This window comes from Phyllobates terribilis, unplaced genomic scaffold (genome assembly GCF_046119375.1).
Source record: "Phyllobates terribilis strain yellow unplaced genomic scaffold, ASM4611937v1 Scaffold_10__3_contigs__length_209671492, whole genome shotgun sequence".
Taxonomy (NCBI): Eukaryota; Metazoa; Chordata; class Amphibia; order Anura; family Dendrobatidae; genus Phyllobates; species Phyllobates terribilis.
Window position 1 is genome coordinate 207,898,650 of NW_027362770.1, and position 27,053 is coordinate 207,925,702.

Consider the following 27,053-nt stretch of genomic DNA (forward strand, 5'->3'; position numbering starts at 1 on the left):
GCCAATCACCCTGCACTGTGTACGGTGCACGGCCCGCCAATCACCCTGCACTGTGTACGGTGCACCGCCCGCCAATCACCCTGCACTGTGTACGGTGCACCGCCCGCCAATCACCCTGCACTGTGTACGGTGCACCGCCCGCCAATCACCCTGCACTGTGTACGGTGCACCGCCCGCCAATCACCCTGCACTGTGTACGGTGCACCGCCCGCCAATCACCCTGCACTGTATATAGTACACCGCCCGCCAATCACCCTGTACTGTGTACGGTGCACGGCCCGCCAATCACCCTGCACTGTATATAGTACACCGCCTGCCAATCACCCTGCACTGTATATAGTACACCGCCTGCCAATCACCCTGCAGTCTGTAAAGTACACCGCCCGCCAATCACCCTACACTGTATACGGTGCAACTCCTGCCAATCACCCTGCACTGTGTACGGTGCACCGCCCGCCAATCACCCTGCACTGTATATAGTACACCACCAGCCAATCACCCTGCACTGTGTACGGTGCACCGCCCGCCAATCACCCTGCACTGTGTACGGTGCACCGCCTGCCAATCACCCTGCACTGTGTACAGTGCACCGCCTGCCAATCACCCTGCACTGTGTACGGTGCACCGCCCGCCAATCACCCTGCACTGTATATAGTACACCGCCTGCCAATCACCCTGCACTGTGTACGGTGCACCTCCCGCCAATCACCCTGCACTGTGTACGGTGCACCTCCCGCCAATCACCCTGCACTGTGTACGGTGCACCGTATATAGTACACCACCTGCCAATCAACCTGCACTGTATATAGTACACAGCCTGCCAATCACGCTGCACTGTATATAGTACACCGCCCGCCAATCACCCTGCACTGTATATAGTACACCGCCCGCCAATCACCCTGCACTGTATATAGTACACCGCCCATCAATCACCCTGCACTGTGTACGGTGCACCGCCCGCAAATCACCCAGTATGACTAACTTGCACCGTCTGCCAATCACCCTGCATTGTATAGACTACACCGCCCGCCAATCACCCTGCACTGTGTACGGTGCACCGCCCGCCAATCACACTACCTGTATATAGTACACCGCCCGCCAATCACCCTGCACTGTATATAGTACACCACCCGCCAAACACCCTGCACTGTGTACGGTGCACCGCCCGCCAATCACCCTGCACTGTATATAGTACACCGCCCGCCAATCACGCTGTACTGTGTACCCTGCACCGCCCGCCAATCACCCTGCACTGTGTACGGTGCACCGCCCGCCAATCACCCTGCACTGTGTACGGTGCACCGCCCGCCAATCACCCTGCACTGTGTACGGTGCACCGCCCGCCAATCACCCTGCACTGTGTACGGTGCACCGCCCGCCAATCACCCTGCACTGTGTACGGTGCACCGCCCGCCAATCACCCTGCACTGTATATAGTACACCGCCCGCCAATCACCCTGTACTGTGTACGGTGCACGGCCCGCCAATCACCCTGCACTGTATATAGTACACCGCCCGCCAATCACCCTGTACTGTGTACGGTACACCGAACTCCAATCACCCTGCACTGTATAAAGAACACCGCCCGCCAATCACCCTGCACTGTGTACGGTGCACCGCCCACCAATCACCCTGCACTGTGTACTGTGCACCGCCCGCCAATCACCCTGCACTGTATACAGTGCACCGCCCGCCAATCACCCTGCACTGTGTACGGTGCACCGCCCGCCAATCACCCTGCACTGTGTACGGTGCACCGCCCGCCAATCACCCTGCACTGTGTACGGTGCACCGCCCGCCAATCACCCTGCACTGTGTACGGTGCACCGCCCGCCAATCACCCTGCACTGTGTACGGTGCACCGCCCGCCAATCACCCTGCACTGTGTACGGTGCACCGCCCGCCAATCACCCTGCACTGTGTACGGTGCACCGCCCGCCAATCACCCTGCACTGTGTACGGTGCACCGCCCGCAAATCACCCTGCACTGTGTACGGTGCACCGCCCGCCAATCACCCTGCACTGTGTACGGTGCACCGCCCGCCAATCACCCTGCACTGTGTACGATGCACCGCCCGCCAATCACCCTGCACTGTGTACGGTGCACCGCCCGCCAATCACCTTGTACTGTGTACGGTGCACCGCCCGCCAATCACTCTGCACTGTGTACGGTGCACAGCCCGCCAATCATCCTGCACTGTGTACGGTGACCGCCTGCCAATCACCCTGCACTGTATATAGTACACCGCCCGCCAATCACCCTGCACTGTGTACGGTGCACCGCCCGCCAATCACCCTGCACTGTGTACGGTGCACCGCCTGCCAATCACCCTGCACTGTGTACGGTGCACCGCCTGCCAATCACCCTGCACTGTATATAGTACACCGCCCGCCAATCACCCTGCACTGTATACGGTACACCGCCCGCCAATCACCATGCACTGTGTACAGTGCACCGCCCGCCAATCACCCTGCACTGTATATAGTACACCGCCTGCCAATCACCCTGCACTGTATATAGTACACCGCCTGCCAATCACCATGCACTGTGTACAGTACACCGCCTGCCAATCACCATGCACTGTGTACAGTACACCGCCCGCCAATCACCCTACACTGTATATAGTACACCGCCTGCCAATCACCCTGCACTGTATATAGTACACCGCCCGCCAATCACCCTGCACTGTGTACGGTGCACCACCCGCCAATCACCCTGCACAGTGTACGGTGCACCGCCCGCCAATCACCCTGCACTGTGTACGGTGCACCGCCCGCCAATCACCCTGCACTGTATATAGTACACCGTCCGCCAATCACCCTGCACTGTATACGGTGCAACTCCTGCCAATCACCCTGCACTGTGTACAGTACACCGCCCGCCAATCACCCTGCACTATGTACGGTACACCGCCCGGCAATTACTCAGCACTGTATATAGTACACCGCCCGCCAATCACCCTGCACTGTGTACGGTACATCGAACGCCAATCACCCTGCACTGTGTACAGTACACCGCCCGCCAATCACCCTGCACTGTGTACAGTACACCGCTCGGCAATTACTCAGCACTGTATATAGTACACCGCCCGCCAATCACCCTGCACTGTGTACGGTACACCGAACGCCAATCACCCTGCACTGTGTACAGTACACCGCCCGCCAAACACCCTGCACTGTATATAGTACACCTTCCGCCAATCACCCTGCACTGTATATAGTACACCGCCCGCCAATCACACTGCACTGTGTATAGTACACCGCCCGCCAATCACCCTGTACTGTATATAGTACACCGTCTGCCAATCACCCTGCACAGTGTACGGTGCACTGCCCGCCAATCATCCTTCACTGTATATAGTACACCGCCCGCCAATCACCCTGCACTGTGTACGGTGCACCGCCCGCCAATCACCCTGCACTGTGTACGGTGCACCGCCCGCCAATCACCCTGCACTGTGTACGGTGCACCGTCCGCCAATCACCCTGCACTGTGTACGGTGCACCGCCCGCCAATCACCCTGCACTGTGTACGGTGCACCGTCCGCCAATCACCCTGCACTGTGTACGGTGCACCGTCCGCCAATCACCCTGCACTGTGTACGGTGCACCGTCCGCCAATCACCTTGCACTGTGTACGGTGCACCGTCCGCCAATCACCCTGCACTGTGTACGGTGCACCGTCCGCCAATCACCCTGCACTGCATATAGTACACCGCCCGCCAATCACCCTGCACTGTATATAGTACACCGCCCGCCAATCACCCTGCACTGTATATAGTACACCGCCCGCCAATCACCCTGCACTGTGTACGGTGCATCACCAGCCAATCACCCTGCACTGTATATAGTACACCGCCCGCCAATCACCCTGCACTGTGTACGGTGCACCTCCCGGCATCCATCACCCTGCACTGTATATAGTACACCGCCCGCCAATCACCCTGCACTGTGTACTGTGCACCGCCCGCCAATCACCCTGCACTGTATATAGTGCACCGCCCGCCAATCACCCTGCACTGTATATAGTACACCGCCCGCCAATCACCCTGCACTGTATATAGTACACCGCCCGCCAATCACCCTGCACTGTATATAGTACACCGCCCGCCAATCACCCTGCACTGTATATAGTACACCGCCCGCCAATCACCCTGCACTGTATATAGTACACCGCCCGCCAATCACCCTGCACTGTGTACTGTGCACCGCCCGCCAATCACCCTGCACTGTATATAGTGCACCGCCCGCCAATCACCCTGCACTGTATATAGTACACCGCCCGCCAATCACCCTACACTGTATATAGTACACCGCCCGCCAATCACCCTGCACTATATATAGTACACCGCCCGCCAATCACCCTGCACTATATATAGTACACCGCCCGCCAATCACCCTGCACTGTATATAGTACACTGCCCGCCAATCACCCTGCACTGTATATAATACACCGCCCGCCAATCACCCTGCACTATATATAGTACACCGCCCGCCAATCACCCTGCACTGTACATAGTACACAGCCCGCCAATCACCCTGCACTGTATATAGTGCACCGCCCGCCAATCACCCTGCACTGTATATAGTACACCGCCCGCCAATCACCCTACACTGTATATAGTACACCGCCCGCCAATCACCCTGCACTATATATAGTACACCGCCCGCCAATCACCCTGCACTATATATAGTACACCGCCCGCCAATCACCCTGCACTATATATAGTACACCGCCCGCCAATCACCCTGCACTGTATATAGTACACTGCCCGCCAATCACCCTGCACTGTATATAATACACCGCCCGCCAATCACCCTGCACTGTACATAGGACACAGCCCGCCAATCACCCTGCACTGTATATAGTACACCGCCCACCAATCACCCTGCACTGTAATCAGTACACCGCCCAGCATCCATCACCCTGCACTGTATATAGTACACCGCCCTGCATCCATCACCCTGCACTGTAATCAGTACACCGCCCAGCATCCATCACCCTGCACTGTATATAGTACACCGCCCGGCATCCACCACCCTGCACTGTATATAGTACACTGCCCGCCAAACACCCTTCACTGTGTACGGTGCACCGCCCACCAATCACCCTGCACTGTATATGCTACACCGCCCGGCATCCATCACCCTGCACTGTATATAGTACACCGCCCGGCATCCACCACCCTGCACTGTATATAGTACACTGCCCACCAATCACCCTGCATTGTGTACGGTGCACCGCCCGCCAATCACCCTGCACTGTATATAGTACACCGCCCGCCAATCACCCTGCACTGTATATAGTACACTGCCCGCCAATCACCCTTCACTGTGTACGGTGCACCGCCCGGCATCCATCACCCTGCACTGTATATAGTACACCCCCCGCCAATCACCCTGCACTGTGTACGGTTCACCGCCTGCAAATCTCCCTGCACTGTATATAGTACACCGCCCGGCATCCATTACCCTGCACTGTATGCAGTACACCGCCCGGCATCCATTACCCTGCACTGTATATAGTACACCGCCCGGCATCCATCACCCTGCACTGTATATAGTACACCCCCCGCCAATCACCCTGCACTGTGTGCGGTGCACCGCCTGCCAATCACCCTGCACTGTATATAGTACACCGCCTGCCAATCACCCTGCACTGTATATAGTGCACCGCCTGCCAATCACTATGCACTGTATATAGTACACCGCCCGCCAATCACCCTGCACTGTATATAGTACACCGCCCGCCAATCACCCTGCACTGTGTGCGGTGCACCGCCTGCCAATCACCCTGCACTGTATATAGTACACCGTCCGCCAATCACCCTGCACTGTATACGGTGCAACTCCTGCCAATCACCCTGCACTGTATATAGTACACCGCCCGCCAATCACCCTGCACTGCATACAGAACACCGCCCGCCAATCACCCTGCACTGTATACAGTGCACCGCCCGCCAATCACACTGCACTGTGTACGGTGCACCGCCCGCCAATCACCCTGCACTGTGTATGGTGCACCGCCCGCCAATCACCCTGCACTGTATATAGTACACCGCCCGCCAATCACCCTGCACTGTATATAGTACACCGCCCGCCAATCACCCTGCACTGTGTACTGTGCACCGCCCGCCAATCACCCTGCACTGTATACAGTGCACCGCCCGCCAATCACCCTGCACTGTGTACGGTGCACCGCCCGCCAATCACCCTGCACTGTGTACGGTGCACCGCCCGCCAATCACCCTGCACTGTGTACGGTGCACCGCCCGCCAATCACCCTGCACTGTGTACGGTGCACCGCCCGCCAATCACCCTGCACTGTGTACGGTGCACCGCCCGCCAATCACCCTGCACTGTGTACGGTGCACCGCCCGCCAATCACCCTGCACTGTGTACGGTGCACCGCCCGCCAATCACCCTGCACTGTGTACGGTGCACCGCCCGCCAATCACCCTGCACTGTATATAGTACACCGCCCGCCAATCACCCTGCACTGTGTACGGTGCACAGCCCGCCAATCATCCTGCACTGTGTACGGTGACCGCCTGCCAATCACCCTGCACTGTATATAGTACACCGCCCGCCAATCACCCTGCACTGTGTACGGTGCACCGCCCGCCAATCACCCTGCACTGTATATAGTGCACCGCCCGCCAATCACCCTGCACTGTGTACGGTGCACCGCCCGCCAATCACCCTGCACTGTGTACGGTGCACCGCCTGCCAATCACCCTGCACTGTGTACGGTGCACCGCCTGCCAATCACCCTGCACTGTATATGGTACACCGCCCGCCAATCACCCTGCACTGTATATGGTACACCGCCTGCCAATCACCATGCACTGTGTACAGTGCACCGCCCGCCAATCACCCTGCACTGTATATAGTACACCGCCCGCCAATCACCCTGCACTGTATATAGTACACCGCCTGCCAATCACCATGCACTGTGTACAGTACACCGCCTGCCAATCACCATGCACTGTGTACAGTACACCGCCCGCCAATCACCATGCACTGTGTACAGTACACCGCCCGCCAATCACCCTGCACTGTATATAGTACACAGCCTGCCAATCACCCTGCACTGTATATAGTACACCGCCCGCCAATCACCCTGCACTGTGTACGGTGCACCACCCGCCAATCACCCTGCACAGTGTACGGTGCACCGCCCGCCAATCACCCTGCACAGTGTACGGTGCACCGCCCGCCAATCACCCTGCACAGTGTACGGTGCACCGCCCGCCAATCACCCTGCACTGTGTACGGTGCACCGCCCGCCAATCACCCTGCACTGTATATAGTACACCGTCCGCCAATCACCCTGCACTGTATATAGTACACCGCCCGCCAATCACCCTGCACTATGTACGGTACACCGCCCGGCAATTACTCAGCACTGTATATAGTACACCGCTCGGCAATTACTCAGCACTGTATATAGTACACCGCCCGCCAATCACCCTGCACGGTGTTCGGTACACCGAACGCCAATCACCCTGCACTGTGTACAGTACACCGCCCGCCAAACACCCTGCACTGTATATAGTACACCTCCCGCCAATCACCCTGCACTGTATATAGTACACCGCCCGCCAATCACACTGCACTGTGTATAGTACACCGCCCGCCAATCACCCTGTACTGTATATAGTACACCGCCTGCCAATCACCCTGCACTGTGTACGGTGCACTGCCCGCCAATCATCCTTCACTGTATATAGTACACCGCCCGCCAATCACCCTGCACTGTGTACGGTGCACCGCCCACCAATCACCCTGCACTGTGTACGGTGCACCGTCCGCCAATCACCCTGCACTGTGTACGGTGCACCGTCCGCCAATCACCCTGCACTGTGTACGGTGCACCGTCCGCCAATCACCCTGCACTGTGTACGGTGCACCGTCCGCCAATCACCCTGCACTGTGTACGGTGCACCGTCCGCCAATCACCCTGCACTGTGTACGGTGCACCGTCCGCCAATCACCCTGCACTGTGTACGGTGCACCGTCCGCCAATCACCCTGCACTGTGTACGGTGCACCGTCCGCCAATCACCCTGCACTGTGTACGGTGCACCGTCCGCCAATCACCCTGCACTGTGTACGGTGCACCGTCCGCCAATCACCCTGCACTGTGTACGGTGCACCGCCCGCCAATCACCCTGCACTGTGTACGGTGCACCTCCCGGCATCCATCACCCTGCACTGTATATAGTGCACGGCCCGCCAATCACCCTGCACTGTGTACGGTGCACCTCCCGGCATCCATCACCCTGCACTGTATATAGTACACCGCCCGCCAATCACCCTGCACTGTGTACGGTGCACCTCCCGGCATCCATCACCCTGCACTGTATATAGTGCACCGCCCGCCAATCACCCTGCACTGTATATAGTACACTGCCCGCCAATCACCCTTCACTGTGTACGGTGCACCGCCTGCCAATCACCCTGCACTGTATATAGTACACCGCCCGCCAATCACCCTGCACTGTGTACGGTTCACCGCCTGCCAATCACCCTGCACTGTATATAGTACACCGCCCGGCATCCATTACCCTGCACTGTATGCAGTATACCTCCCGGCATCCATCACCCTGCACTGTATAAAGTACACCCCCCGCCAATCACCCTGCATTGTGGATGGTGCACCGCCTGCCAATCACCCTGCACTGTGTACGGTGCACCGCCCGCCAATCACCCTGCACTGTGTATAGTACACCGCCTGCCAATCACTATGCACAGTGTATCGTACACCGCCTGCCAATCACTATGCACAGTGTATCGTACACCGCCCGCCAATCACCCTGCACTGTATATAGTACACCGCCTGCCAATCACCCTGCACTGTGTATCGTACACCGCCCGCCAATCACCCTGCACTGTATATAGCACACCGCCCGCCAATCACCCTGCACTGTATATAGTACACCGCCCGCCAATCACCCTGCACTGTATATAGTACACCGCCCGCTAATCACCCTTCACTGTATATAGTACACCGCCTGCCAATCACCCTGCACTGTAAATAGTACACCGACCGCCAATCACCCTGCACTGTGTACGGTGCACCGTCCGCCAATCACCCTGCGCTGTATATAGTACACCGCCTGCCAACCACCCTGCACTGTGTACGGTGCACCGCCCGCCAATCACCCTGCACTGTATATAGTACACCGCCTGCCAATCACTCTGCACTGTATATAGTACACCGCCCGCCAATCACCCTGCACTGTGTACGGTGCACCGTCCGCCAATCACCCTGCACTGTGTACGGTGCACCGCCCGCCAATCACCCTGCACTGTATATAGTACACCGCCCGCCAATCACCCTGCACTGTGTATCGTACACCGCCCGCCAATCACCCTGCACTGTATATAGTACACCGCCCGCCAATCACCCTGCACTGTATATAGTACACCGCCCGCCAATCACCCTGCACTGTATATAGTACACCGCCTGCCAATCACCCTGCACTGTATATAGTACACCGCCCGCCAATCACCCTGCACTGTATATAGTACACCGCCCGCCAATCACCCTGCACTGTATATAGTACACCGCCTGCCAATCACCCTGCACTGTATATAGTACACCGCCTGCCAATCACCCTGCACTGTATATAGTACACCGCCCGCCAATCACCCTGCACTGTATATAGTACACTGCCCGCCAATCACCCTGCACTGTGTACAGTGCATCACGAGCCAATCACCCTGCACTGTGTACGGTGCACCGCCCGCCAATCACCCTGCACTGTATATAGTACACCGCCCGCCAATCACCCTGCACTGTGTACGGTGCACCGCCCGCCAATCACCCTGCACTGTGTACAGTACACCGCCCGCCAATCACCCTGAACTGTGTACAGTACACCGCCTGCCAATCACCCTGCACTGTATATAGTACACCGCCCGCCAATCACTCTGCACTGTATACAGTACACCGCCTGCCAATCACCCTGCACTGTATATAGTACACCGCCCGGCATCCATTACCCTGCACTGTATGCAGTACACCGCCCGGCATCCATTACCCTGCACTGTATATAGTACACCGCCCGGCATCCATCACCCTGCACTGTATATAGTACACCCCCCGCCAATCAACCTGCATTGTGGACGGTGCACCGCCCGCCAATCACCCTGCACTGTGTATAGTACACCGCCTGCCAATCACTATGCACAGTGTATCGTACACCGCCCGCCAATCACCCTGCACTGTATATAGTACACCGCCCGCCAATCACCCTGCACTGTGTATTGTACACCGCCCGCCAATCACCCTGCACTGTGTACGGTGCACCGTCCGCCAATCACCCTGCACTGTGTACGGTGCACCGTCCGCCAATCACCCTGCACTGTGTACGGTGCACCGTCCGCCAATCACCCTGCACTGTGTACGGTGCACCGTCCGCCAATCACCCTGCACTGTGTACGGTGCACCGTCCGCCAATCACCCTGCACTGTGTACGGTGCACCGTCCGCCAATCACCCTGCACTGTGTACGGTGCACCGTCCGCCAATCACCCTGCACTGTGTACGGTGCACCGCCCGCCAATCACCCTGCACTGTGTACGGTGCACCTCCCGGCATCCATCACCCTGCACTGTATATAGTGCACGGCCCGCCAATCACCCTGCACTGTGTACGGTGCACCTCCCGGCATCCATCACCCTGCACTGTATATAGTACACCGCCCGCCAATCACCCTGCACTGTGTACGGTGCACCTCCCGGCATCCATCACCCTGCACTGTATATAGTGCACCGCCCGCCAATCACCCTGCACTGTATATAGTACACTGCCCGCCAATCACCCTTCACTGTGTACGGTGCACCGCCTGCCAATCACCCTGCACTGTATATAGTACACCGCCCGCCAATCACCCTGCACTGTGTACGGTTCACCGCCTGCCAATCACCCTGCACTGTATATAGTACACCGCCCGGCATCCATTACCCTGCACTGTATGCAGTATACCTCCCGGCATCCATCACCCTGCACTGTATAAAGTACACCCCCCGCCAATCACCCTGCATTGTGGATGGTGCACCGCCTGCCAATCACCCTGCACTGTGTACGGTGCACCGCCCGCCAATCACCCTGCACTGTGTATAGTACACCGCCTGCCAATCACTATGCACAGTGTATCGTACACCGCCTGCCAATCACTATGCACAGTGTATCGTACACCGCCCGCCAATCACCCTGCACTGTATATAGTACACCGCCTGCCAATCACCCTGCACTGTGTATCGTACACCGCCCGCCAATCACCCTGCACTGTATATAGCACACCGCCCGCCAATCACCCTGCACTGTATATAGTACACCGCCCGCCAATCACCCTGCACTGTATATAGTACACCGCCCGCTAATCACCCTTCACTGTATATAGTACACCGCCTGCCAATCACCCTGCACTGTAAATAGTACACCGACCGCCAATCACCCTGCACTGTGTACGGTGCACCGTCCGCCAATCACCCTGCGCTGTATATAGTACACCGCCTGCCAACCACCCTGCACTGTGTACGGTGCACCGCCCGCCAATCACCCTGCACTGTATATAGTACACCGCCTGCCAATCACTCTGCACTGTATATAGTACACCGCCCGCCAATCACCCTGCACTGTGTACGGTGCACCGTCCGCCAATCACCCTGCACTGTGTACGGTGCACCGCCCGCCAATCACCCTGCACTGTATATAGTACACCGCCCGCCAATCACCCTGCACTGTGTATCGTACACCGCCCGCCAATCACCCTGCACTGTATATAGTACACCGCCCGCCAATCACCCTGCACTGTATATAGTACACCGCCCGCCAATCACCCTGCACTGTATATAGTACACCGCCTGCCAATCACCCTGCACTGTATATAGTACACCGCCCGCCAATCACCCTGCACTGTATATAGTACACCGCCCGCCAATCACCCTGCACTGTATATAGTACACCGCCTGCCAATCACCCTGCACTGTATATAGTACACCGCCTGCCAATCACCCTGCACTGTATATAGTACACCGCCCGCCAATCACCCTGCACTGTATATAGTACACTGCCCGCCAATCACCCTGCACTGTGTACAGTGCATCACGAGCCAATCACCCTGCACTGTGTACGGTGCACCGCCCGCCAATCACCCTGCACTGTATATAGTACACCGCCCGCCAATCACCCTGCACTGTGTACGGTGCACCGCCCGCCAATCACCCTGCACTGTGTACAGTACACCGCCCGCCAATCACCCTGAACTGTGTACAGTACACCGCCTGCCAATCACCCTGCACTGTATATAGTACACCGCCCGCCAATCACTCTGCACTGTATACAGTACACCGCCTGCCAATCACCCTGCACTGTATATAGTACACCGCCCGGCATCCATTACCCTGCACTGTATGCAGTACACCGCCCGGCATCCATTACCCTGCACTGTATATAGTACACCGCCCGGCATCCATCACCCTGCACTGTATATAGTACACCCCCCGCCAATCAACCTGCATTGTGGACGGTGCACCGCCCGCCAATCACCCTGCACTGTGTATAGTACACCGCCTGCCAATCACTATGCACAGTGTATCGTACACCGCCCGCCAATCACCCTGCACTGTATATAGTACACCGCCCGCCAATCACCCTGCACTGTGTATTGTACACCGCCCGCCAATCACCCTGCACTGTATATAGTACACCGCCCGCCAATCACCCTGCACTGTATATAGTACACCGCCCGCCAATCACCCTGCACTGTATATAGTACACCGACCGCCAATCACCCTGCAGTGTATATAGTACACCGCCCGCCAATCACCCTGCACTGTGTACGGTGCACCGCCCGGCATCCATGACCCTGCACTGTGTACGGTGCACCGCCCGGCATCCATCACCCTGCACTGTGTACGGTGCACCGCCCGGCATCCATCACCCTGCACTGTATATAGTACACCGCCCGGCATCCATCACCCTGCACTGTATACAGTCCACCGCCTGCCAATCACCCTGCTCTGTGTACGGTGCACCGCCCGCCAATCACCCTGTCACTGTATATAGTACACCGCCAGCCAATCACCCTGCACTGTATATAGTACACCGCCAGCCAATCACCCTGCACTGTATATAGTACACCGCCCGCCAATCACCCTGCACTGTATATAGTACACCGCCCGCCAATCACCCTGCACTGTGTACTGTGCACCGCCCGCCAATCACCCTGCACTGTATATAGTGCACCGCCCGCCAATCACCCTGCACTGTATATAGTACACCGCCCGCCAATCACCCTGCACTGTATATAGTACACCGCCCGCCAATCACCCTGCACTGTGTACTGTGCACCGCCCGCCAATCACCCTGCACTGTATATAGTGCACCGCCCGCCAATCACCCTGCACTGTATATAGTACACCGCCCGCCAATCACCCTACACTGTATATAGTACACCGCCCGCCAATCACCCTACACTGTATATAGTACACCGCCCGCCAATCACCCTGCACTATATATAGTACACCGCCCGTCCATCACCCTGCACTATATATAGTACACCGCCCGCCAATCACCCTGCACTGTATATAGTACACCGCCCGCCAATCACCCTGCACTGTATATAGTACACCGCCTGCCAATCACCCTGCACTATATATAGTACACCGCCTGCCAATCACCCTGCACTATATATAGTACACCGCCCGCCAATCACCCTGCACTGTACATAGTATACAGCCCGCCAATCACCCTGCACTGTATATAGTACACCGTCCGGCATCCATCACCCTGCACTGTATATAGTACACCGCCCTGCATCCATCACCCTGCACTGTAATCAGTACACCTCCCAGCATCCATCACCCTGCACTGTATATAGTACACCGCCCTGCATCCATCACCCTGCACTGTAATCAGTACTCCGCCCAGCATCCATCACCCTGCACTGTATATAGTACACCGCCCGGCATCCACCACCCTGCACTGTATATAGTACAGTGCCCGCCAAACACCCTGCATTGTGTACGGTTCACCGCCTGCCAATCACCCTGCACTGTATATACTACACCGCCCGCCAATCACCCTGCACTGTATATAGGACACCGCCCGCCAATCACCCTGCACTGTATATAGTACACCGCCCGCCAATCACCCTGCACTGTATATAGTACACCGCCCGCCAATCACTCTGCACTGTATATAGTACACCGCCCGCCAATCACCCTGCACTGTATATAGTACACCGCCCGCCAATCACCCTGCACTGTATATAGTACACCGCCCGCCAATCACCCTGCACTGTATATAGTACACCGCCCGCCAATCACCCTGCACTGTATATAGTACACCGCCCGCCAATCACCCTGCACTGTGTGCGGTGCACCGCCTGCCAATCACCCTGCACTGTATATAGTACACCGCCCGGCATCCATTACCCTGCACTGTGTACAGTACACCTCCCGGCATCAATCACCCTGCACTGTATATAGTACACCACCCGCCAATCACCCTGCACTGTATATAGTACACCGCCCGCTAATCACCCTGCACTGTATATAGTACATCACCCGCCAATCACCCTGCACTGTGTACGGTGCACCGCCCGCCAATCACCCTGCACTGTATATAGTACACCGCCCGCCAATCACCCTGCACTGTATATAGTACACCGCCCGCCAATCACCCTGCACTGTGTGCGGTGCACCGCCTGCCAATCACCCTGCACTGTATATAGTACACCGCCCGGCATCCATTACCCTGCACTGTGTACAGTACACCTCCCGGCATCAATCACCCTGCACTGTATATAGTACACCACCCGCCAATCACCCTGCACTGTATATAGTACACCGCCCGCCAATCACCCTGCACTGTGTACGGTGCACCACCCGCCAATCACCCTGCACTGTATATAGTACACCGCCCGCCAATCACCCTGCACTGTATATAGTACACCGCCCAGCATCCATCACCCTGTACTGTATATAGTACACCGCCCGCTGTCAGGCAAAACGTATTTTTGTCCTAGTTTTAAAAATTAGAGATGTCTTAAATCTCCACCCCCAGCTCCTTTGGAAGAGGCTACATAGAACTTCTCTGCTTTCCCCAAACCAGTAATTTTTATGACCGCCAAAAAGCCTCAGCCCAGAGCAAGCATTCTGGTCTAAACTGGAAATTCCCTCCAAGATCCTATTGTCTAACTGTACAAACTTTTAATGTCGATTTTAATAATGCACATGACTGTCACAAACACAGGGACCACATTTTTTCCAATTGTGATGGTGTGGTTTTCGTGGCTGGGAGACCACCATGAACCTGGGAAATGGATTCTGGGCTTCTGAGCGTCCTAGAGATATCATATTTGATATCCATCTTCATGAATAGTGGTGACGGCAAACATGATGTCTCCATCTTGGATGTGGGACCCCCCTATACCAAGATATGAAATCTGAAGGATTTTTAAGTCTTATGCAGCTGGGTGGGTTCACAAAACCGAGCCCCCGTGTGAGGTAAATAACATGGGTGTCTCCTAATGTTTTGGCCCCTTACTAAAAGCCAGAACGGCCATTTTAATTCATTCTTACCCGGGACGTCAGATGCATGTCCTCCTCGCTGCGTGGAAGAATCACATGTAATTTCCGGGGAGCCCCCCCCACAGAATCTGAGACCAACACCTCGCGGCGCAGGTTTTGCTATCACTTATCCCTTTTATTTTAATAACTGTTTTATGCATATATGTAAATTGTCTCTTTTATAATATCTTGTATATCTTTTGTAAACACTGGCCACTTTCGGGAGTAAATCATTATTATTTACCATCTTCGTTCTTCTTGTCCTATGTCGAGCAAACACGTTCCTCACCCGCTAATTCACGTTACCTAACGGGTACCCGATCCACCTGTTAAGCGATTGGTGGTGGCAGTATACCAGTATTTATGTGATACTGTGGTTTGAGGGTGGCTGGTCGGAGGTATATATACGTCCTGTCACGTCACGTGCCACAATAGTCGACATAAATTAGAGCAGCTGCGCCCGTGCTTATCTTCGGTCAATACCGTGTTTGACCAGCAGGATAAGGGAGCGCCAGAGGGCTGCAAGGTCTGATAAAGTGTTTTCATGACACCCGCCAATCACCCTGCACTGTATATAGTACACCGCCCGGCATCCATCACCCTGCACTGTATACAGTACACAGCCCAGCATCCATCACCCTGCACTGTGTATAGTACACCGCCCGGCATCCATCACCCTGCACTGTATATAGTACACCGCCCGCCATCCTTCTCCCTGCACTGTATACAGTACACCGCCCGCCATCCATCACCCTGCACTGTATATAGTACACCGCCCGCCATCCATCACCCTGCACTGTATATAGTACACCGCCCTGCATCCATCACCCGGCACTGTATAAAGTACACCACCCTGCATCCATCACCCTGCACTGTATACAGTACACCGCCCGGCATCCATCATCCAGCACTGTATACAGTACACCGCCCGGCATCCATCACCCTGCACTGTATACAGTACACCGTCCGGCATCCATCACCCTGCACTGTATATAGTACACCGCCCGGCATCCATCACCCTGCACTGTATATAGTACACCGCCCGGCATCCATCACCCTGCACCGTATATAGTACACCACCCGGCATCCATCACCCTGCACCGTATATAGTACACCGCCCGGCATCCATCACCCTGCACCGTATATAGTACACCACCCGGCATCCATCACCCTGCACTGTATACAGTACACCGCCTGCATATCACCCTGCACTGTATACAGCACACCGCCCACCATCCATCACCCTGCACTGTATATAGTACACCGCCCTGCATCCATCACCCGGCACTGTATATAGTACACGGCCCGGCCTCCATCACCCTGCACCGTATATAGTACACCACCCGGCATCCATCACCCTGCACTGTATATAGTACACCGCCCGGCATCCATCACCCTGCACTGTATATAGTACACCGCCCGGCATCCATCACCCTGCACCGTATATAGTACACCGCCCGGCATCCATCACCCTGCACCGTATATAGTACACCACCCGGCATCCATCACCCTGCACTGTATACAGTACACCGCCTGCATATCACCCTGCACTGTATACAGCACACCGCCCACCATCCATCACCCTGCACTGTATATAGTACACCGCCCTGCATCCATCACCCTGCACTGTATATAGTACACGGCCCGGCCTCCATCACCCTTGTCAGGCAAAATGTATTTTTGTCCTAGTTTAAAAAATGAGAGATGTTTTAAATCTCCACCCCCTGCTCATTTGGAAGGGACATCCGTAGAACTCTTCTCTTACTTCCCCCAAAACCAGGAATTTTTATGATTGCCATAAACCCTCAGCCAAGAGAGCAAGCATTCTGGTTTAAACGGGAAATTCCCTCCAAGATCCTATTGTCTAACTGTACAAGCTTTTAATGTCGATTTTAATAATGCACATGACTGTCACAAACACAGGGACCACATTTTTGAGATGTTCATCTTTTTCCAATTGTGATGGTGTGGTTTTCGTGGCTGGGAGACCACCAGGAACCGGGGAAATGGATTCTGAACTTCTGAGCATCATAGAGATATCATATTTGATATCCATCTTCATGAATAGTGGTGACGGCAAACATGATGTCTCCATCTTGGATGTGGGACACCCCCATACCAAGATATGAAATCTGAAGGATTTTTATGTCTTATGCAGCTGGGTGGGTTCACAAAACCGAGCCCCCATGTGAGGTAAACAACATGGGTGTCTCCTAGAGTTTTGGCCCCTTACTAAAAACCAGAACGGCCATTTTAATTCATTCTTACCTGGGACGTCAGACGCATGCACTCCTCGCTGCGTGGAAGAATCACATCTAATTTCCGGGGAGCCGTCCCCCCCACAGAATCTGAGACCATCACCTTGTGGCGCAGGTTTTGCTATTACTTATCCCTTTTATTTTAATAACTGTTTTATGCATATATGTAAATTGTCTCTTTTATAATATCTTGTATATCTTTTGTAAACACTGCCCACTTTCGGGAGTAAATCATTATTATTTACCAGCTTCGTTCTTCTTGTCCTATGTCGAGCAAACACGTTCCTCACCCACTAATTCACGTTACCTAACGGGTACCCGATCCACCTGTTAAGCGGTCGGTGGTGGCAGTATACCAGTATTTATGTGATCTTGTGGTTGGAGGGTGGTTCGACGGAGGTATATATACGTGCCACAATAGTCGACATAAATTAGAGCAGCTGCGCCCGTGCTTATCCTCAGTCAATACCGTGTTTGACCAGCAGGATAAGGGGGCGCCAGAGGGCTGCAAGGTCTGACCAAGTGTTTTTCTTGACAGGGATGGCCGAGCTACTATACCTGGGACATAGGGTGGGAAGTGGGTGCATTCGTCCCAAACCCGCAAAAGTAGAAGCCATTACCCAGTGGTCTCGCCCAGCCAACCAAAAACAGGTCTGCGCATTCCTAGGGACAGGAAACTATTATCGAAAGTTTATCCCCAATTACAGCACAGTAGCAAAACTCCTCACTGACCTCACCCCCAAAAGATATGCCCGCAATCTCATCTGGACCCCAGAATGTGAGTCCGCATTCCTCCAGTTGAAAATCCAGCTAGCCCAAAGCCCAGTCCTGACTGCTCCTGACTTCCGATGCCGGTTCATTGTCCAAACAGGTGCATCGGATACCAGATTGGGAGCAGTACTCAGTCAAGTAGGGGACGATGGTCAGAAACACTCGATAGCCTATGCATCCCGAAAGCTGTTGGACAGGGAGAGGGCATACGCCACAATAGAAAAAAGAATGCTAGGCCATAGTCTGGACTTGGAAAAAAAAAAAGCAGCCCTACCTATATGGCAAGGAATTCACGGTCATAACCGACCACAATCTTTTAAGTTGGCTAAATCATACTGCTAGAGACAATGGACGATTACTCAGATGAAGTCTGGCCATACAGTTCTATAATTTTTCTGTGTCCCACAAAAAGGGAAAAGATCATGGAAATGCCGATGGACTGTCCAGACAAGTGGAGAAGGATGATCGGAAGTCTATCACGTCTGGCAGCCCCGTCAACAGGATCCAGCAGTCTCCGGGGCTAATTAAGAAGGGGGAGGAATGTGACGACATAGCTTTTCTTCCTAATTATGCCAGACATACATACCATACTATGTTGAATTCTGAACTTGTGTTCTTCTTTGGTTGGTCAACACAGACTATTGTTTGAATAATCCTGAATGTTGATCACTTGAGTTGATATTTGGTAATTGATGAATGGCTGTTATCTACAATGTATTGTCTGTCAGTTTTGTGATACAGCAACTCAGGGTTGTTGAACAATGGATTTTACTAGATACGTCAAATACTATTGTAGGGTGGTTGCCAGTCAACATTAGGGGATAAGCTGTGGATACTCGAGCACTGTAAACTGAAATCATGATCCCTGACCCTTGACCTGTGAATGATGGCTTGAACGGACAAATGTGAACTATAAAAAGGGGGTCTCTGCATCAGTTCAGAGAGACACTACAGGATGACAGCCTAAGGGAACACAGCCCTGGCTGGAAAGATACACAACTGCTCCACTAACCATTGCTGAACTCTCAGAGATGATTTGAAGAATCCAGGTTGGGACAATCAGGTCACCTGGCCACATATTTCACGACTCTAATCCCGGCGGGCCAGCGGAAGGGTGAGACTCTGTAAATTTTACACCATCTCGTCTATTTGCTGGGACTGTTCTCAATGTTATTGATTGCTGGAGGTTCAGTAAATTATTGCCACACTGTTTACCATCACCCTGTGTTGTCTGAGTAGTGTTCTTCCCATGGACCCCGTGTCTTCACAACCTTCCATTGTTTTTGTTGCCTGTGAGCGGCGCTGTAGCTGACCGCTCACTAGGCATCATGTGACCACGGCTGCAGCCTCTGCTGATGTCACGTCAAGGTCCGGCATGCTTTCCCTTTCTCCTCTGCATTCGTGCGCGGTGGATGCTGGACTGTGACGTGTGGTGAAACCCCACCCATAGCCCATCAATCCGGGGGGAGCGTGTCACTGGGTCACGCCTCAGCCGATGCTGCAGCCGTTGTTACATGATGCCTAGTGAGCGGTCAGCGATAGCGCCGCTCACAGGCAACAAAAACAATGGAAGGTAATTACAAAAATCTTCTTCCCACTGTTTAAATAGACGGGGGCATATGTAGTGTAGTGGCTAACCTCTTTAAGAAAACAGCAGTTGTGGGATGTACCACTCGTTATCATGCCCATGGAACTCAACCAGCATCTAAAGCATCTGCTGGAAGGTAACAATGGTTCCATTGTATCGATCACACAAGCGGATTAAGAAAAGAAAAAAGTGTGTCCGCTCATCATTAGGGTGTGGAGTCCTTCAACCTCGCCCGGATCCCGTCAGAGCAACTGCAGTCCATATGATGAAGAAAAAAACAGGTGATGAAGCATGGCCAAATATATAAAACATAGCCTTTATCACGCCATTTTAAAAACTGTATATACATGTGCACTACAAGGCTCAGGACCTACGCGTTTCGACGTGCAGTCATAGTCCTGGTCATGGTTGCTGTTTTTGCTGCATGTTTACCTGCTATCTCTCCGTTTTTGGTTTCCCCTCCTTAACTCCATTGTGTTTCCTCTGTGGCTGAGTGAGCATTTTGTGTGACTTCAATTTCTGTTTACCCTGTCTGTATTTCCTTGTCTTGTCGCAGTTTCATTCTTTTGTACTGTCTTCCTCCCTGGTGGGAGAGGGGGTCATTATCAGGGCCTGCACAGGAGTTAAGAAGACGCTGGCGGCTCAGGCTTCCTCACCATCAGAGGTACCCCTGAGATAAGGGAAAGTCAGGGCCCCCCCCCGTGTGGAAAGGACAGGTGCGGGTCCCAATACTTTGCCATTTACTGGTTTCGCAGTTCACGGCGTGACAGTATCACTGACCTTTAAAAATGTTTCCGGCCAAAATGGACCCCATTGCTGCTATGGCTGGACAATTGCAGCAACTCAGTTTAGAGGTGGCAGACCTCAGCTCGGCCGTCAGGCAGTGGCCCCCCACGGCCACAGCGGGGGTTGTTACACCTCGACAAACTCTGGTGGAGCCTAAGATTGCTTTACCTGACAGGTTTCCGGGGGAGCGCGATACATTTGTAAACTTCAGGGAGGCCTGTAAGTTGCATTTTAGGTTGCATCCCCAGACTTCAGGTTCGGAGGAGCAGAGGGTTGGAATAGTAATCTCGCTCCTACAGGGCGATCCTCAGGCCGGCCACCGCGATTAATCAGCAGAGCGGCGTTTAAATTTGCCGCCCATCTCGATCATTGGTTGGAGCTGGCCACCGCGACCAATCAGCAGAGCGGCGTTTACATTTGCCGCCCGTCGGCCACCGCGACCAATCAGCACAGCGGCGTTTACATTTGCCGCCCATCTCGCTGATTGGTCACGGCCGGCCACCGCGACCAATCAGCACAGCGGCGTTTACATTTGCCGCCCATCTCGCTGATTGGTCACGGTCGGCCGGCCACCGCGACCAATCAGCAGAGCGGCGTTTAAATTTGCCGCCCATCTCGCTCATTGGTCGCGGCAGGCCACCGCGACCAATCAGCGTCGTATTAGTGTGGGCCCGGGAGCGGCGCTGCTTGTGCGGCTCCGTATTAGCGAGGATCGGGGAGAGGCGCTGCCTGTGCGGCTCCTTCTGCTGCGAGAAGCCGGGAGATGAGCGGCTGCTCGCAGCAGGAGCATCCCGACCGGCGACGCCGCTCCCCGGTCCTCCGTTCACACTTGCTGTCGGGAGATCAGCGGGCCAAGCCGCTGATCTTCCGACGTTAGCAGCATGGAGGTCAGCGGCGCCAGTCGGGGTAGTTGTGCTGCTAGCGCCGCTCATCTCCTCGCTGCATCGCCGCTGACCTCCGTCCGCCAAATGAGCTGCTAACGGCCGCCATCTTTTTTCAGAAATCCCGCGGCGCTGATTGGCCGCTGCCGGACCAATGAGCGACGCGGGATTTCCAGGACAGACAGACAGGCAGACAGACAGACAGACGGGATAAGACAATTATATAGTAGATAGTACAAGGCCAAAGATTTCACTTCTTACATTACATGAGCGATATCTATTGTAAATTCTACAATATCTCAGGAATCGGTGAATCCTCGCAGCGCACAGTGCAGACCGGACAATATAGTCCTCCATACAGTATTATGGGCCCCATATAATGCTCCATACAGTATAATGGCCCCCATATAATGCTCCATACAGTATTATGGGCCCCATATAATGCTCCATACAGGATACTGGCCCCCATATAATGCTCCATACAGTATACTGACCCCCATATAATGCTCCATACAGAATACTGGCCCCCATATAATGCTCCATACAGTATACTGACCCCCATATAATGCTCCATACAGTATACTGGCCCCCATATAATGCTCCATGCAGACTGGGCCCCATATAATGCTCCATGCAGGCTGGGCCCCATATATTGCCCAATCCTGTATGGGCCCCATATATTGCTCCATCCTGTATGGGCCCCATATATTGCTCCATCCTGTATGGGCCCCATATATTGCTCCATCCTGTATGGGCTCCATATATTGCTCCATCCTGTATGGGCTCCATCCTGTATGGGCCCCATAGATTGCTCCATCCTGTATGGGCTCCATATAATGCCCTATGCCTCCATACATAAAAAAAAAATAAAAATACTCACCTCACCTCTCCTGCTGCCACTGCTTAGCTCCGGACTCTTCAGCATCGCCGGCGTCTTCCCGCTCTCTGCACTGCGACGGCTCAGCAGAGGGCACGCTGGAAAGACGTCATCGCACCCTCTGACCTGAGACGTCACCGTCAAGAGACAGAGGAGGCCAGAGCTGCGGAGGCACGGGGAGAGGTAAGTATTGTGCCGGGGCCCTGAGTAAGCGGGGGGAGGCCCACTGGTGGGTGCTGGCACCGCACTTCTCTGCTCACGGGCCCCATAGTGCCCCGGGTTGCTCAACATCGAGTGGGTCCCCCCGCCTGCTCAGGGCCCCGATACTTGCCTGGGAGCACCGGGTGCTGAAGCCGGGCCAGTCCCCAGGGGAACCCATGCAACTAGGTGGCGATATTCATCCATTTGGGCCCACAGCAGTACGACGTAAGGGGGTTACATGTTTTTCTTTGGCAGGACTGGTCATTATGCGAATGTGTGTCCTTCTAGAAAGCAGCCTCCGGAAACCTATTGAGCCCGGGTTGTGGAGAGGTGGGCAATTCGGGTGTACTAGTTTCCTCCGTAGGTAGGCCGCAATTTTTTTTACTGGCTGAGATTCGTCTTGGCGAAAGCTAAGTCGTCATTGTGGCTTTTCTGGACTCAGGGGCAGAGTTTAATTTAATAGATGCCGGGTTCGTCCAGGCCCAGGGGCTTAGACCTCAGGAGTTTTCTAGGCCGATACCCATAATTGCAATAGACTCCGAGCCTATCAGGGCCTGCGCAGGAGTTAAGGAGACGCTGGCGGCTCAGGCCTCCTCACCATCAGAGGTACCCCTGAAATAAGGGAAAGTCAAATTATTTTCTTCAAGGGGGGGGGGAATGTGCTCAGCATGTCCATATCTTTACATATACTGTGAGGAGCTGGCCACTTACTAAGACTAATAGGACTTTTCTAGCACGGAGCTCCGTTTCCGTCTATATTATTATTGTGTTTTATTAGAGATTTGCTTGCTGTGTTTTATTAATCTTCTGCTTGCTCTTCAGTTTATATGCACTAATTTCACTTGTATAGTGTCCAGCATTCCAGTAATCTCATCAGTATTTCGGGAACCTTAAGCCATTGTTCAAACAGTGACTAGGCCCAGTGTGTGGATGTTGAAAGAAGATACAGTGGAGCCGTCACCACAGGGATTCACACATGCAGTCCCAGGTGATGAGTTTGGCCTGAGAAAAATAGCTCCACGAATACACAGTTAGTTTGATTGGGCTGATTCCAGTGAAGGGGAAAATAAGCCACATGCTTAGTCAAGAGTTAGTGGAATGATGTCAAAGGCAGAGGATTTAGTCTCAGGAACTGGACCATGGATGAATCGATGGCATATGGAGTAGAGATCGGCGGTCAACTGGGCTGGCTAAACGTGCTACAGTTGTGGGATCTGTAGTCTGGATTTGATAAACTTTCTTAAAGGACTTTTGCTACTGGATACCTGTGCTTCTGTAGCATCGGCATCTCTGCCCCCTACCAGGCAGATACGCCGTCCCTCTCACCGCCGCGCTCCCCGCCCGGCGTTCTCCAGCGCTCCTCTTCCTGCCGCTGCCGGCGCGCGCTGCTTCCCAGGCACGGTGCTTAGGGCGCACACGCGCTCCCTCCCTCTTAAAGGGGCCGCGAGCACCGCCCTAAGGAGTCCCCGGCCAATTGCCGGAGGTCCTCCCATATATAAGGCACCTCCTCCAAAATGGAGGTGCCCGAGCAATAGTTGTTGCACAGTGTACTTACCTCTGCTTCAGCCCTCAGGTCCTGCTGCTAGCCTGACTAGTCCTGCCTGCCAGCCTGACTACCAGTCCAGTCCGCCAGCCTGACTACTCTCCAGCCCGCCAGTCTGTCTTCCGTTCAGTCCGCCAGTCTGTCTATGAGCTTTGCCTGCTTACTTACCTGGAAGCACCTGCCCGCTACCTGCCGTGCCTACCTGCAGGCTCCTGCTTGTTACCTGCCGTGTCTACCTAGAGGCTCCTGCCTGTCACCTGCCATGACCACCTGACAGCCTACCTAGAGGCTCCCGCCTGCCGCCTGCCGTGTCTGCCAGTCCATCCACCCGGATCACTCCTCAGCCTGCCTGCTGTGCCCATCTGCAATACCGGTCAGTCCCTGCCATCTGCACTGTGGGAGTCACCTGCTCCCTTACAAGGTTGTCCCCAGAGTAGCACCTGGTCCCCCTGTTCGGATCCTCCCTGGTCACGGAGTTGATTGAGCCGCCGTACGACCAGGGTCGGTCCGAGTTGATACCTAGTTACGCCCCTCTGGGTCCCTCCTTGCACCGCAGCACAGAGGTTCCACCACCCAGATCCATAACAGCTTCTATAGTTTTATCTGTCGCCTGGAGGATCATGGAATGTAACTACAGACTATACTGGCTGGAGATACGAAATCTGTGGGCCAACTAAAAGCTGGGAGACAGTGAGTATCGCCTGATACAAAGCCAGTGGAACTACCGTCCCGGGGAGGGGATCTTGTGGACTGAGACAATTTGTATTTTGGCCATTTACCTGGAGATGTTGTAAAATCTTGATGCAAGGAATAAAATATTGTTGCATGGTTAACCTGTCTTGGTGAATATTTACAACCCACAACTTCAGATCTTCACAAACTGGGGCAGCAGGTGGGATCACCTACAGTATCTCTGGACAGCGTATCAGGAAAAGTTACTGAGCGATGACTTGGCAGAAGAGATGGCGGAGGATCGACTGACTGAGTTGAGTCAGATGCTGGACGCGCTTGGAGAGCGGGCAGCAGTGTTAAGCAAATATCTGGGTGTGCATGTAGCAGTACCCCCACCCGCCCCAGCGCAGAGGACAGTGGATAATAGGAGCAAGGGGCCTGCATCTTTAAGGTACCAGGGTATACGACAGTTCAAGGAGGACACCTCAGATATTGATGAACATCTCTGGTTATTTGAGAACCTCTGCCTGCTGCATGAGGTGTCAGTCAGTGACTGGCCCAGATTTTTGAGCGTTGGCCTGCCTGGAAAAGAGAGACGCTTTTAATAACTTGTCTTCTGGGGATCAGAGATGTTACTCTACCATTTGCAGCACATTACTAGAGAGGTATGCCGTCACCCCTGAAAACAATCAGAGAAAGTTTCTGGAGACTGACAAGCCCTGTGCACACACGCATCGGGAGTTTGCCAACACACTATGGACGGCATGCACTTGGTGGATAGAAGGACTGGGGGCTCGGGAAGCAGAACATGTCTTGGGTGACTTAAAAGAATGGGTGGCGGATAGAAAACCACCCAGCTTGGATGAGGCTGCAAGATTAGCTGATGATTGGTCTGCTAATCGACCATGGCTACATGGAAGTATAACCCCAGCGAGTCGGGAACAGGAGCTTACAGGGAGGCCAGCGAGACCCATGGACTGGCCAGAGGAGGAACTGCGTGGATTTCAGACTTCACAAAGAGGGGGAGGTTTCCCAAGCCCCCAAGTATGGCCCATGTTGTGGCAAGGAGGGCTAAACTGCTATAACTGTGGCTACATGGGACACTTTGCTAGGGAATGCTGGCAATGCTCTAGCCCACATCATCTGCATCCCCAACCTGTGAACACTGTGCTGCAATGAGGCTGGGATGCTGAGGGAGAGAGACATCCACTACCCTGACCGGAAGAGGAAGAGGCATATGTGCTACAAGGAGAAGTGTCCCGGACTAGATGGGACACCTCAGAGTCTATTAACCAGCATCTGCAGCCGGTCTGGGTAGAGGGCGTGGAGGCTGTGGGGCTTCGTGACTCCGGAGCCTCATTCACATTGATAAAAGACCATCTATTACCGGATCAATGTATTGTCCCCGGCAGCCGTATGTCAGTCAACATAGCCGGAAGAGAATCTTTGAACTTTCAGAGCGCCCGACAACATTTAGACTGGGGTCACAGTCATTGAATGGTGGATGTAGGAGTAGTGCGGCACCTACCAGTAGATGTGTTGCTGGGAAACAATCTGGGAGCAGGATTGGTGTGCCACTGGGCCAATCTCGCAAGCCGAAGCCACGGACCGGTTCCCCCTGCATCAGCTGAGAGGGAAAGAAGCAATTTCAACATGCCGACAACTAACCCCCAGCCAGCGTTGAGTAATACACAAAATGCAATGACTGTTACCATGAAGGAATGTGACCTGGGTGAGGTAAATTACATCAGGGAGGAGGCCCAGGGACTTCTGGACACTGGTTCTACCCTCACCCTGGTCAGCCCAGATATTGTCCCCCCAGAACACTATTTATTTGGCCTCCAAGTGACCATCCCCCTAGCTGGGAGACAGCACTCTAAGGTTGGTCAC

At 54.3% G+C, this 27,053-nt stretch overlaps 1 protein-coding gene across 2 annotated transcripts in view; it reads left to right on the top strand.

The window, feature by feature from the left end:
- The first annotated feature begins 20,046 nt into the window (after positions 1-20,046).
- The window catches only part of RERG (RAS like estrogen regulated growth inhibitor), a 403,944-nt gene continuing 396,937 nt past the window's right edge, over positions 20,047-27,053 (top strand). Inside the window, exon 1 of one of the 2 annotated variants that reach the window (XM_073650605.1) lies at positions 20,047-20,188. The gene's annotated coding sequence lies outside the window, so the exon portion shown is untranslated. Of the gene's footprint in view, positions 20,189-20,219; positions 20,485-27,053 lie in introns of those variants that run through there. The other variant, XM_073650604.1, reaches the window with a different exon arrangement.